Source organism: Acipenser ruthenus, chromosome 48 (genome assembly GCF_902713425.1).
Source record: "Acipenser ruthenus chromosome 48, fAciRut3.2 maternal haplotype, whole genome shotgun sequence".
Classification (NCBI taxonomy): Eukaryota; Metazoa; Chordata; class Actinopteri; order Acipenseriformes; family Acipenseridae; genus Acipenser; species Acipenser ruthenus.
The window spans coordinates 2,388,594-2,402,603 of NC_081236.1; positions in this window are offsets into that span (position 1 = coordinate 2,388,594).

The window sequence follows — 14,010 nt, forward strand, 5'->3', positions numbered from 1 at the left end:
CCCCATTTCACTTTATGGGCCAGTATATTCTATACTGTACAAGCCACACTCTGTCCCCTTAAAAAGTATTAATTTTACAACTTAGCCCTTTGTCCTACAAGGACTGAACACACTTGTGGAATGGTGGTGGGCAATTCACTGACACACACGGGAGACAGAAGGTTTTATTTGTAACACCGTTCAGACGCACTGATTTATTTTTACCTGCAGAGGGCGCTGTTGTCCATGGCCTGAATACTGGCAACAGTAAACATGACCACGGGGTTACCAATACTGGTATACAGTCCGGTGCACATACAAGTGCTCAAAAATAATAATAATAACAAAACAATAGCGCTGCTTACGCAGTGCCCCCACAGCCGCTAAGCCGGTCAATACGGGTGTCGACCTACGGTCCGCTATTTTATATACACTGGGGTGGCCGGGGATCCCCGTATAACTACACACGTCCCCTCGGGTATGTAATTATTTCTTTTACTTTTTTGTTTCTTTTAAGGCAGGCTGTCTCACTCAGCCGTGCTTGCCTGCTCTTTGTTTACACTGACGTCTTCTGCCAGCGTCACTGGGTATCCTCTGTCCGGCCACCCGAATGCATAACCAAGCGGAATTCTTTTGGGCCGAGCAATCCCCCAAGGTCCGCCTCACAGCCACTCAGAGAGAGGGAAAGCCAACACACCCTCTTCCCCACCTCTCCGTGTCACTGCCATGACTGACAGGCGGATCTTACAAGGCTGCTGCCCTCTTCCTGCAGCACCATGCATACATCAGATAGTCAGCAGAGACCTCCCCTGTTAAAACACACAATATTGCTTCAGCCAATGCCAAGCAATGTGGACCTCGGCCCCTGATTTATTGTAGTGTGTCTCTAGCCCAATTCTAAACACCCCCACCAATCAGAAGAATATTCCATCCTCAACGTCACACTTCCTCTGACTGAACAGCATTCAATAAGCAGAGACTAACTACTGGAGCCTAGTGTGTGACTCAAAGCACCATGTTCATATTAAACTGTGTGCTACTGCTGTTGGTTGACAGTGAGTATCTCATGCCATTTCATTTCTCAACTGTGAAATATTTTACTGTTTGTCATCATGAAGTCTGCTGGTAGGGATGCATGCAAAGCTTCACCATTAAGAGAATTTCCCCAGTTACCTGTTTTTAATTCTCACATTGATTTGGTTTTCTTTCAGGTGTGGATACTCTGTCCATCCAGCAGTCTCCTGCATTCTTATCTGCAAAAGCTGGTGCTTCAATGAAACTAAGCTGTGAAGTTACAGATGCTGGCTCTACAACTCCATATATGTACTGGTACAGACAGGACCTTCACAAGGAACTCCAGCTACTGTTTTATTCTGTGACTACTGCCAGCGTAGACCCCTCTAACCTGGGCCAGTTCACTGCTTCTAGACCCAACAGCTCCCATTTCTTTCTGGAGTCCACAGATGTTGCAGGGAATGACTCGGCTGTGTATTACTGTGCAGGCAGCCCCCACAGCGACTCAAACATGACACTCTCTGTACAAAAACCACACCTGCACTGTCTCCAGTCACTTTCCTGTCTCTGTCTTTCTCTATCTCAACTCTCAACGTCACACTTCCTCTGACTGAACAGCATTCAATAAGCAGAGACTAACTACTGGAGCCTAGTGTGTGACTCAAAGCACCATGTTCATATTAAACTGTGTGCTACTGCTGTTGGTCGACAATGAGTATTTAATAAAACTTCTCAGTTATCCTCAAAGTGTTTTGATAATCATGAAGTCTGCTGATTGGGATGTGTGAAATGTTTCACCATTAACAGAATGTCCTCAGTTATCTGTAATCAATTCTTACATTGGTATTTCTTTTCTTTTAGGTGTGGATACTCTGTCTGTCCATCAATCCCCTCCTTTCTTATCCATTATTATTATTATTATTACATTTCTTAGCAGACGCCCTTATCCAGGGCGACTTACAATTGTTACATACAATTACCCATTTATACAGCTGGGTTTTTACTGGAGCAATCTAGGTAAAGTACCTTGCTCAAGAGTACAACAGCAGTGTCCCCCACTGGGGATTGAACCCACAACCCTCCGGTCAGGAGTCCAGAGCCCTAACCACTACTCCACACTGCTGCCCAATCATCCTATCCGTGCTGAGGGGCACTCACCTGAAACTGAGCTGTTTTATTACAGGGCACAGCAATCCTGATATTTACTGGTACAGGCAGTCCCCTCACACTGGACCTCAGCTAATGTTCTATTCGTCTGGCACTGACCTTTCTTCTGCCTTTTTTAAAATACATTTTAACTAAGCTAGGGTGTGAGGTAAGGGGGCAGTAGTTTTTACACTGCAGTCCGCTAGAATGACTGTTGATCAGATTTGAGGGCAATTGTGTTAAATGTTTTGAATTATACAGAATAGTTTGTGAGGTGATATCTAAAATAATAATAATAATAATAATAATAATAATAATAATAATAATAATAATAATAATGCTGTTTTCTGGCATTGAAGTCCTTAACTATTCTGTAATGATTCCTCAAGCTGATTATATAATAAAGCTTATGAAAGGACAGAAACACATTGGTGAACACTCCTTCAAGCAGCAGAAGTACGGTGTCCATATTAGGACATCTTCGTACATCAGGCAAAAAGGAGTCATCATGTGCTCCCTCCTTTATAACTCCCTCCTCTGAAACTTCCTCCTCCCTCTGTCATGCTCCATGCTCCCTCCACACTCCGACATCATTTTTGCTGGTCTGAAGACATCAGCCAATAAAGAACCGTTTCCAATTTCTGCGAGTTTTCATTGGTTAGGTTAAATGCCAGTCATATTACCCGGGAGACTAGCCACGTAATTGAATGGGCGTGGCTAACAAAACACATTCAATGACCCCATAATAATAATAATAATAATAATAATAATAATAATAATAATAATAATAATATATCTAAAGCCGAATAATTATCGTTTTCATGAGGTAATGATTGCAATTGTAAATTTCAATGCAAGCAAAGCAAGCCCCAAAAAGCATGTTAATAAAATACACATTCTCGCTTAAAAAATATGCTCCTTAATAGCATACATTCTTGTAATGTTATTTTGCACAAAAGTATATATATATATATATATATACTGATTTTTTTTTTACTTAAACACAATTCTTTTTACTTAAACAATAAAAAAACAATTGAAATAAATTTAAACTAAACCTATTAATTTTATGTGTATATTTCTAGTACGTTCAATTAGACAATTAGACAATACTACTTAGGGCAATGTCCAGCAATGTGGACCTCAGCCCCTGATTTATCTATTGTGTCTCTAGCCCAATTCTAAACCCCCCCACCAGTCAGAAGAATATTCCATCCTCAACGTCACACTTCCTCTGACTGAACAGCATTCAATAAGCAGAGACTAACTACTGGAGCCTAGTGTGTGACTCAAAGCACCATGTTCCTATTAAACTGTGTGCTACTGCTGTTGGTTGACAGTGAGTATATCATGCCATTTAATTTCTCAACTATCAAATATTTTACTGTTTGTCATCGTGAAGTCTGCTGGTTGGGATGCATGCAAAGCTTCACCATTAACAGAATTTCCCCAGTTTTCTGTTTTTAATTCTCACATTGATTTGGTTTTCTTTCAGGTGTGGATACTCTGTCCATCCAGCAGTCTCCTGCATTCTTATCTGCAAAAGCTGGCGCTTCAATTGAACTAAGCTGTGAAGTTACAGACGTTGGCTCTACAACTCTGTATGTCTACTGGTACAGACAGGACCCTCGCAGTGGACCTCAGCTGCTTTTCTCCTCTTTTTCTGCTCCCAGTGTAGACCCCTCTAACCTGGGCCAGTTCACTGCTTCTAGACCCAACAGCTCCCATTTCTTTCTGGAGTCCACAGGTGTTGCAGTGAATGACTCGGCTGTGTATTACTGTGCAGGCAGCCCCCACAGCGACTCAAACACTGACACTCTCTGTACAAAAACCACACCTGCACTGTCTCCCAGTCACTTTCCTGTCTGTTTATGCCTCTCCAAGACAGTTATTAACACGCATTCCTAACAGTAATATAAATAGATTCAGTTTTACCCGTCACACTTGCTTTGTCTCCACACCTGAACTAAATAACTAAATGAGACAGAGGGGAGCGCTTGTGTTAAACAAGTACAGCCACTTTTCTTCACACAGTGCAGAGTTTCTTTTTTCCAATAGAGGTCACTGTTGGGTCAGTTTTTATGATTTCTTCAGCCATTTTTAAAATACATTTTAACTAAGCTAGGGTGTGAGGTAAGGGGGCAGTAGTTTTTACACTGCAGTCCGCTAGAATGACTGTTGATCAGATTTCAGGGCAATTGTGCAAAATGTTTTGAATTATACAGAATAGTTTGTGAGTTGATATCTAAAATAATAATAATAATAATAATAATAATAATAATAATAATAATAATAATAATAATAATAATAATGCTGTTTTCTGGCATTGAAGTCCTTAACTATTCTGTAATGATTCCTCAAGCTGATTATATAATAAAGTTTATGAAAGGACAGAAACACATTGGTGAACACTCCTTCAAGCAGCAGAAGTACGGTGTCCATATTAGGACATCTTCGTACATCAGGCAAAAAGGAGTCATCATGTGCTCCCTCCTCTATAACTCCCTCCTCTGAAACTTCCTCCTCCCTCTGTCATGCTCCATGCTCCCTCCACACTCCGACATCATTTTTGCTGGTCTGAAGACATCAGCCAATAAAGAACCGTTTCCAATTTCTGCGAGTTTTCATTGGTTAGGTTAAATGCCAGTCATATTACCCGGGAGACTAGCCACGTAATTGAATGGGCGTGGCTAACAAAACACATTCAATGACCCCATAATAATAATAATAATAATAATAATAATAATAATAATAATAATAATATATCTAAAGCCGAATAATTATCGTTTTCATGAGGTAATGATTGCAATTGTAAATTTCAATGCAAGCAAAGCAAGCCCCAAAAAGCATGTTAATAAAATACACATTCTCGCTTAAAAAATATGCTCCTTAATAGCATACATTCTTGTAATGTTATTTTGCACAAAAGTATATATATATATATATATATACTGATTTTTTTTTTACTTAAACACAATTCTTTTTACTTAAACAATAAAAAAACAATTAAAATAAATTCTAACTGAACCTATTAATTTTATGTGTATATTTCTATTAAGTTCAATTAGACAATTAGACAATACTGCTTAGGGCAATGTCCTGCAATGTGGACCTCAGCCCCTGCTTTATTCTAGTGTGTCTCTAGCCCAATTCTAAACACCCCCACCAGTCAGAAGAATATTCCATTCTCAACGTCACACTTCCTCTGACTGAACAGCATTGAATAAGCAGAGACTAACTACGGGAGCCTAGTGTGTGACTCAAAGCACCATGTTCCTATTAAACTGTGTGCTACTGCTGTTGATTGACAGTGAGTATCTCATCCCATTTCATTTCTCAACTATCACATATTTTACTGTTTGTCATCATGAAGTCTGCTGGTTGGGATGCATACAAAGCTTCACCATTAACAGAATTTCCCCAGTTATCTGTTTTTAATTCTCACATTGATTTGGTTTTCTTTCAGGTGTGGATTCTCTGTCAATCCAGCAGTCTCCTGCATTCTTATCTGCAAAAGCTGGATCTTCAATGAAACTAAGCTGTGAAGTTACAGATGCTGGCTCTACAACTCCATATATGTACTGGTACAGACAGGACCTTCACAAGGAACTCCAGCTACTGTTTTATTCTGTGGCTACTGCCAGTGTAGACCCCTCTAACCTGGGCCAGTTCATTGCTTCTAGACCCAACAGCTCCCATTTCTTTCTGGAGTCCACAGGTGTTGCAGTGAATGACTCGGCTGTGTATTACTGTGCAGGCAGCCCCCACAGCGACTCAAACACTGACACTCTCTGTACAAAAACCACACCTGCACTGTCTCCAGTCACTTTCCTGTCTGTTTATGCCTCTCTAAGACAGTTATTAACACGCATTCCTAACATTAATATAAAAAGATTCAATTTTAACCGTCACACTTGCTTTGACTCCACACCTGAACTAAATAACTAAATGAGACAGAGGGGAGCGCTTGTGTTAAACAAGTACAGCCACTGTTCTACACACAGTGCAGAGTTTCTTTTTTTCCCAATAGATGTCACTGTTGACTCAGTTTTTAAGTTTTCTTCAGCATTTTGACTCATTAAAATAAATTTGAACTAATAGGGTGTAAGGTAAGTTGGCAGTAGTTTTTACACTGCAGACCGCTAGAATGATTGTTGATCAGATTTGAGGGCAATAGCGCGAAATATGTTGTATTATACATAATAGTTTGCGAGTTGATATCAAATATCTAATAATGGAAAAGTGGAAGAGGAAATGATGAAGAGTTTAGTTATTAAAAAGGACACGGTACTGTGTATACGTGTGCAGCGTCACGTTACCTAGCCCTCTATTTCACTTTATGGGCCAGTATATTCTATACTGCACAAGCCACGCTCTCTCCCCATAAAAAGTATTAATTTTACAACTTAGCCCTGTGTCCTACACGGACTGAACACACCCAATGTTGCTGCAGACAATGCCAAGCAATGTGGACCTCAGCCCCTGATTTATTCTAGTGTGTCTCTAGCCCGATTCTAAACACCCCCACCAGTCAGAAGAATATTCCATTCTCAACGTCACACTTCCTCTGACTGAACAGCATTGAATAAGCAGAGACTAACTACTGGAGCCCAGTGTGTGACTCAAAGCACCATGTTCATATTAAACTGTGTGCTACTGCTGTTGGTCGACAGTGAGTATTTAATAAAACTTCTCAGTTATCCTCAAAGTGTTTTGATCATCATGAAGTCTGCTGATTGGGATGTGTGAAATGTTTCACCATTAACAGAATGTCCTCAGTTATGTGTAATCAATTCTTACATTGGTATTTCTTTTCTTTTAGGTGTGGATACTCTGTCTGTCCATCAATCCACTCCTTTCTTATCCGTGCTGAGGGGCACTCACCTGAAACTGAGCTGTTTTATTACAGGGCACAGCAATTATGATATTTACTGGTACTGGCAGTCCCCTCACACTGGACCTCAGCTAATGTTCTATTCGTCTGGCACTGACCTTGTGGACCCCTCTAACCTGGGCCAGTTCACTGCTTCTAGACCCAACAGCTCTCATTTCTTTCTGGAGTCCACAGGTGTTGCAGTGAATGACTCGGCCGTGTATTACTGTGCAGGCAGCCCCCACAGCGACTCAAACACACACTCTCTGTACAAAAACCACACCTGCACTGTTTCCCAGTCACTTTCCTGTCTGTTTATAACTCTCTAAGACAGTTATTAACACGCATTCCTAACAGTAATATAAAATGATTCAGTTTTAACCGTCACACTTGCTTTGACTCCACACCTGAACTAAATAACTAAATGAGACAGAGGGGAGCGCTTGTGTTAAACAAGTACAGCCACTGTTCTACACACAGTGCAGAGTTTCTTTTTTTCCCAATAGAGGTCACTGTTGGCTCAGTTTTTATGTTATCTTTAGCCTTTTGACTCATTAAAATACATTTTAACTAAGCTACGGTGTGAGGTAAGGGGTCAGAAGTTTTTACACTGCAGTCCGCTAGAATGACTTAAACAGATTTGAGGGCAATTGTGCAGAATATTTTGTATTATACAGAATAGTTTGAAGGTTGATATCAAATATCTAATAATAATAATAGAAAAGGGGATGAGGAAATGATGAAGAGTTTAGTTATTAAAAAGGACACAGTACTGTGTATACATATGCAGCGTCACATTACCTAGCCCCCCATTTCACTTTATAGAACAGTATATTCTATACTGTACAAGCCAAGCTCTCTCTCCTTAAAAAGTATTCATTTTATAACCTAGCCCTTTGTCCTACAAGGACTGAACACGCCCAATATTGCTGCAGGCAATGCCCAGCAATGTGGACCTCAGCCCCTGCTTTATTCTAGTGTGTCTCTAGCCCAATTCTAACCCCCCCCACCAGTCAGAAGAATATTCCATCCTCAGCGTCACACTTCCTCTGACTGAACAGCATTCAATAAGCAGAGACTAACTACGGGAGCCTAGTGTGTGACTCAAAGCACCATGTTCCTATTAATCTGTGTGCTACTGCTGTTGGTCGATGGTGAGTATCTCATCCCATTTCATTTCTCAACTGTCAAATACTTTACTGTTTGTCATCATGAAGTCTGCTAGTTGGGATGAATGCAAAGCTTCACCATTAACAGAATTTCCCCAGTTTTCTGTTTTTAATTCTCACATTGATTTGGTTTTCTTTCAGGTGTGGATAATCTGTCCATCCAGCAGTCTCCTGCATTCTTATCTGCAAAAGCTGGTGCTTCAATTAAACTAAGCTGTGAATTTACAGACGTTGGCTCTACACTGCTATATGCCTACTGGTACAGACAGGACCCTCACAGTGGACCTCAGCTGCTTTTCTCCTCTTTGTCTGCTCCCAGTGTAGACCCCTCTAACCTGGGCCAGTTCACTGCTTCTAGACCCAACAGCTCCCATTTCTTTCTGGAGTCCACAGGTGTTGCAGTGAATGACTCGGCTGTGTATTACTGTGCAGGCAGCCCCCACAGCGACTCAAACACTGACACTCTCTGTACAAAAACCACACCTGCACTGTCTCCCAGTCACTTTCCTGTCTGTTTCTTTCTCTCTAAGACAGTTATTAACATGCATTCCTAACAGTAATATAAAAAGATACCGTTTTACCCGTCACACTTGCTTTGACTCCACACCTGAACTAAATAACTAAATGAGACAGAGGGGAGCGCTTGTGTTAAACAAGTACAGCCACTGTTCTACACAGTGTGGAGTTTCTTTTTTTCCAATAGATGTCACTGCTGGCTCAGTTTTTATGTTTTCTTCAGCCTTTTGACTTATTAAAATACATTTGAACTAATAGGGTGTAAGATAAGTTGGCAGTAGTTTTTATACTGCAGACCGCTAGAATGACTGTTGATCAGATTTGAGGACAATAGTGCAAAATGTTTTGTATCATACAGAATAGTTTGCGAGTTGATATCTAAAATATCTAATAATAATAGAAAAGGGGATGAGGAAATAATGAAGAGTTTAGTTATTAAAAACGGACACAGTACTGTGTATACGTGTGCAGCGTCACATTACCTAGCCCCCCATTTCACTTCATGTGCCAGTATATTCTATACTGTACAAGCCACCCTCTCTCCCCTTAAAAGTATTCATTTTACAACTTAGCCCTTTGTCCTACAAGGACTGAACACACCCAATGATGCTGCAGGCAATGTCCAGCAATGTGGACCTCAGCCCCTGCTTTATTCTAGTGTGTCTCTAGCCCGATTCTAAACACCCCCACCAGTCAGAAGAATATTCCATTCTCAACGTCACACTTCGTCTGACTGCCTCCCTGACTGAACAGCAATGAATAAGCAGAGACTAACTACTAGAGCCTAGTGTGTGACTCAAAGCACCATGTTCCTATTAAACTGTGTGCTACTGCTGTTGGTTGACAGTGAGTATCTCATGCCATTTAATTTCTCAATTATCAAATATTTTACTGTTTGTCTTTATGAAGTCTGCTGGTTGGGATGCATGCAAAGCTTCACCCTTAAGAGAATTTCCCCAGTTATCTGTTTTTAATTCTCACATTGATTTGGTTTTCTTTCAGGTGTGGACGCTTTGTCTATCCAGCAGTCTCCTGCATTCTTATCTGTAAAATATGGTGCTTCAATGAAACTAAGCTGTGAAGTTACAGACTTTGGCTCTGGAGCTCTATATGTCTACTGGTACAGACAGGACCCTCACAGTGGACCTCAGCTGCTTTTCTCCTCTTTGTCTGCTCCCAGTGTAGACCCCTCTAACCTGGGCCAGTTCACTGCTTCTAGACCCAACAGCTCCCATTTCTTTCTGGAGACCACAGGTGTTGCAGTGAATGACTCGGCTGTGTATTACTGTGCAGGCAGAACCCACAGCGACTCAAACACTGACACTCTCTGTACAAAAACCACACCTGCACTGTCTCCCAGTCACTTTCCTGTCTCTTTATGCCTCTCTAAGACAGTTATTAACACGCATTCCTAACAGTAATATAAAATGATTCAGTTTTACCCGTCACACTTGCTTTGACTCCACACCTGAACTAAATAACTAAATGAGACAGAGGGGAGCGCTTGTGTTAAGCAAGTACAGCCACTGTTCTACACAGTGCAGAGTTTCTTTTTTTCCAATAGAGGTCACTGTTGTCTCAGTTTTTTATGTTTTCTTGAGCCTTTTTACACAATAAATTTGCACTAAGCTAGGGTGAGAGGTAAGGGGGCAGTAGTTTTTACACTGCAGACCACTATAATGACGGTTGACCAGATTTGAGGGTAATAGTGCAAAATATTTTGCATTATTCAAAATAGTTTAGTGAGCTGATATCTAAAATATCAATAATAATAACAATAATGCTGTTTTCTGGCATTGATGTCCTTAACTTTTCAGTAATGATTCCTCAAGCTGATTATGTAATAAAGCTAATTAGATGACAGAAACACATTGACGTTTCTGTCCTCTCATTAGCATTAGGCCTCCTTTAAGCAGCAGGTGAAATGCTCAAATGCACCCTCTCCCAGCAACAGGTAGTCAGTTAGATTCACTGCTGAGCCTTTCAGGTGAACTGAGTTTGAGAACCTGCGTGATGATCTTCTCTGACCAGCAGGGGGCACTGCAGTTCAAATAATCTCTGGAAAGGGTCTCAGGAGGTGATGAAGAGTTTAGTTATTATAAAGGACACAGTACAGTTTTTACGTGTGCAAAGCCACATTACCATCCAGAATATCACTGGGGTGCCACAGGGTGATTCTAACAAGCCATTCATTCCTAAAGATTTAAAATAACCAACAAAAAAATGTTCCCCCTGTCTTTCCAATTTCAAAAGTTACTGACTTGAACAGCTCCCTGAGATGCTGCTGCTCTGGCAAATGGGGGGTGATTGTACAGTTCAGGGCTCCAGTGCTAACGGGGGGTGCTTGTACAGTTCAGGGCTCCAGTGCTAACGGGGGGTGCTTGTACAGTTCAGGGCTCCAGTGCTAACGGGGGTGCTTGTACAGTTCAGGGCTCCAGTGCTAACGGGGGTGCTTGTACAGTTCAGGGCTCCAGTGCTAACGGGGGTGCTTGTACAGTTCAGGGCTCCAGTGCTAACGGGGGGTGCTTGTACAGTTCAGGGATCCAGTGCTAACGGGGGTGCTTGTACAGTTCAGGGCTCCAGTGCTAACGGGGGGTGCTTGTACAGTTCAGGGCTCCAGTGCTAACGGGGGTGCTTGGACAGTTCAGGGCTCCAGTGCTAACGGGGGGTGCTTGTACAGTTCAGGGCTCCAGGGCTAACGGGGGGTGCTTGTACAGTTCAGGGCTCCAGTGCTAACGGGGGTGCTTGTACAGTTCAGGGCTCCAGTGCTAACGGGGGGGGGGTGCTTGTACAGTTCAGGGCTCCAGTGCTAACGGGAGGTGCTTGTACAGTTCAGGGATCCAGTGCTAACAGGGGGTGCTTGTACAGTTCAGGGCTCCAGTGCTAACGGGGGGTGCTTGTACAGTTCAGGGCTCCTGTGCTAACGGGGGGTGCTTGTATAGTTCAGGGCTCCAGTGCTGACAGCTCTTTATGATTTATGACACAGTGTGTTTGGGTGAGCCTGTCTGTGTGTGCTTTGTGCATGCTGCTGTTTCCAATTGAAAGGAATGGTTTTGCTACTGTTCACTCCACTGTTTACTTCTAGTAAACTAAACTTTTAGTTTTTTACATTTGTAATGAATATATGTTTCCCATTTAAAAGAACACAAACTGCCAGAAGCTAGATGCGCTGACTCACCTTTGAGCACCTGTGATTGACGTGTTTTCAATGTTCAAAACTGAATTCACCTCTACCATGATGTGTGCGTTTCTCATATTGGAAAATCTGAGAAATGATGGCAATATATATTAGGTAGGATTTACTGGAGTTATTTTGTTAGCACTGTGTACTTCAATAAAAGATACTCTCATAACAAAACAAATGGTCTTTTTGATTGCATTATACTAATCCTGCTTTTCAGAGACCTTCTGTGGTTATGGTTACAAGAAAAATAGATGTAGCAGCTATGATAATAACATAAGATAATAGACGAATGAGAGGAAGTTGGTCATCTTATGACTCATTTAACCCAAAAGGGTAGACAGCTTTCGTATTGACTAAATAGATCCATGTCCCTCAATCGTGATAACTGAGACATAGATTTGAGTAAGTGTGACTTCTATTGTTCTTTAGAAACAGCATAACATTTTATAAATAGGACATGCAAACATGTGTTTCAAAAACATATCCTTGATCAACGACACAGCTGCTGCATGAACAAAGCATGCTTCATATTTTCCTTTGATGGCATCTTTAGAGCCCTCCTCCCCCTTCTCTCAAGCTGCAACCCCACAGAACATGTGCTGTGGTTTCATGACCTGCTTTCAGAGCACCTCATTTCTACCCCTCACGCAGAGAGGCAAGCAGCTCGCTGAGATCAGCTCCACCACATCCTCCGCACTTGCTGCTCTGCACAACTGTGAAAACAACACCCTAGCAAAATGTGCTGATCCCGGTCTGACAAGTTATTCTAAGAAACGCTGCAGTGAAAAGGCTCCAACTGAAAATAACAAAAACACAACCCCCCCACACACAGGTCTTAAATTAGTCGTGCCTGTGACAAAGGTTCTAAAACTTTTTCTAACTACACAAAAACAAAAGCCTTTACTGATATTCAGATGAAGCACGCCTCAATGTAGATTTTTTTTACAGTATGAACAGAAAATACATTAATAATAAAGCTAAAACATATACATGTTTTTTTAAAGGACCTCCTCCGAGTGGCTGATCAGAATAAGACCAGTCCTTGCCGCTTGACTCAGAGCTGGCTGTTTAGTTGAATGGGGAGACGTTTGTCTTTGAACCGTATGGTTTGCAGTCTGTGTCCAGCCCTTTCCATTGGGTTTAATGGGCTGAGATGCCAATTCATAACAGTATGAGAACTCCCAGCTGGAATAGGGGGAGGGATTCTGCATGCCCTGCACCCAGTCCTGGGCTCAGTTCTACATGCCAATGGAATGTAGTGTCAGACGAGTACCATGTTGTGAGCAGAGTATACAATAGAGGTAAATAGAGTTACTATATATAGTTGATCAGTTGATATACAGTAGAAATAGAGTTTCTCTATAAAGCTGATCAGTTGATTGTATTACCTGGCATACTCTGCTATAAATAGGACAGCTAGATTACAGTCAATTCATTACACTTTGAAAACTTGGCTGCTCTAATTCATGCACTATGTTTAAGACAATTACATTGGCAGAAGAAGTGTGCATCAGATCTTTCACATGGTTTCTCATCAAGAAATGATAGTAAAGAGCCACTTCAAAGATAGTTACATGGATTTTTTGCTTCATCAATTCACGTTTGTGCTTTCTAAAGCCTTATCCATATTAAAACTGAAATGTAGTGCAAACTGAAGTAATGGGTAAAGTTTAAGATTTGCTGTAGTGATTTAGTCATGTTAGCAGCTTCACATTTTCTTATAATATGTGACAGCCTCACAACATACTCATTTATTATAAATAATAACAAACTAAATGTGTACTTATGAACTACTATTACACATAAACAATGTCATTTGTTAACTTCAGAACTATTCAGTGTGTTCTGTGGCTCTGGACATGAGATAAGATCTGGAATTCTGACAGAAGCTTTCTTATACGGAATAAAAGTCAATAGAAACTAAACACCCAAATTACTAAATAACTGAACTACATACCCAATACACATTTCACTTGGGTGCAGGTTGCAATTTCTGTTTTACAAATTAAAACACAGGAACAGACAAATATGCTGGTACACTGTTTATTAAGTACACAGGGAGAATAGAAGCATAGGGAAATGACATATACTGTAAATACAAAAACGATTGTTTATTTGCAGCAGTACTA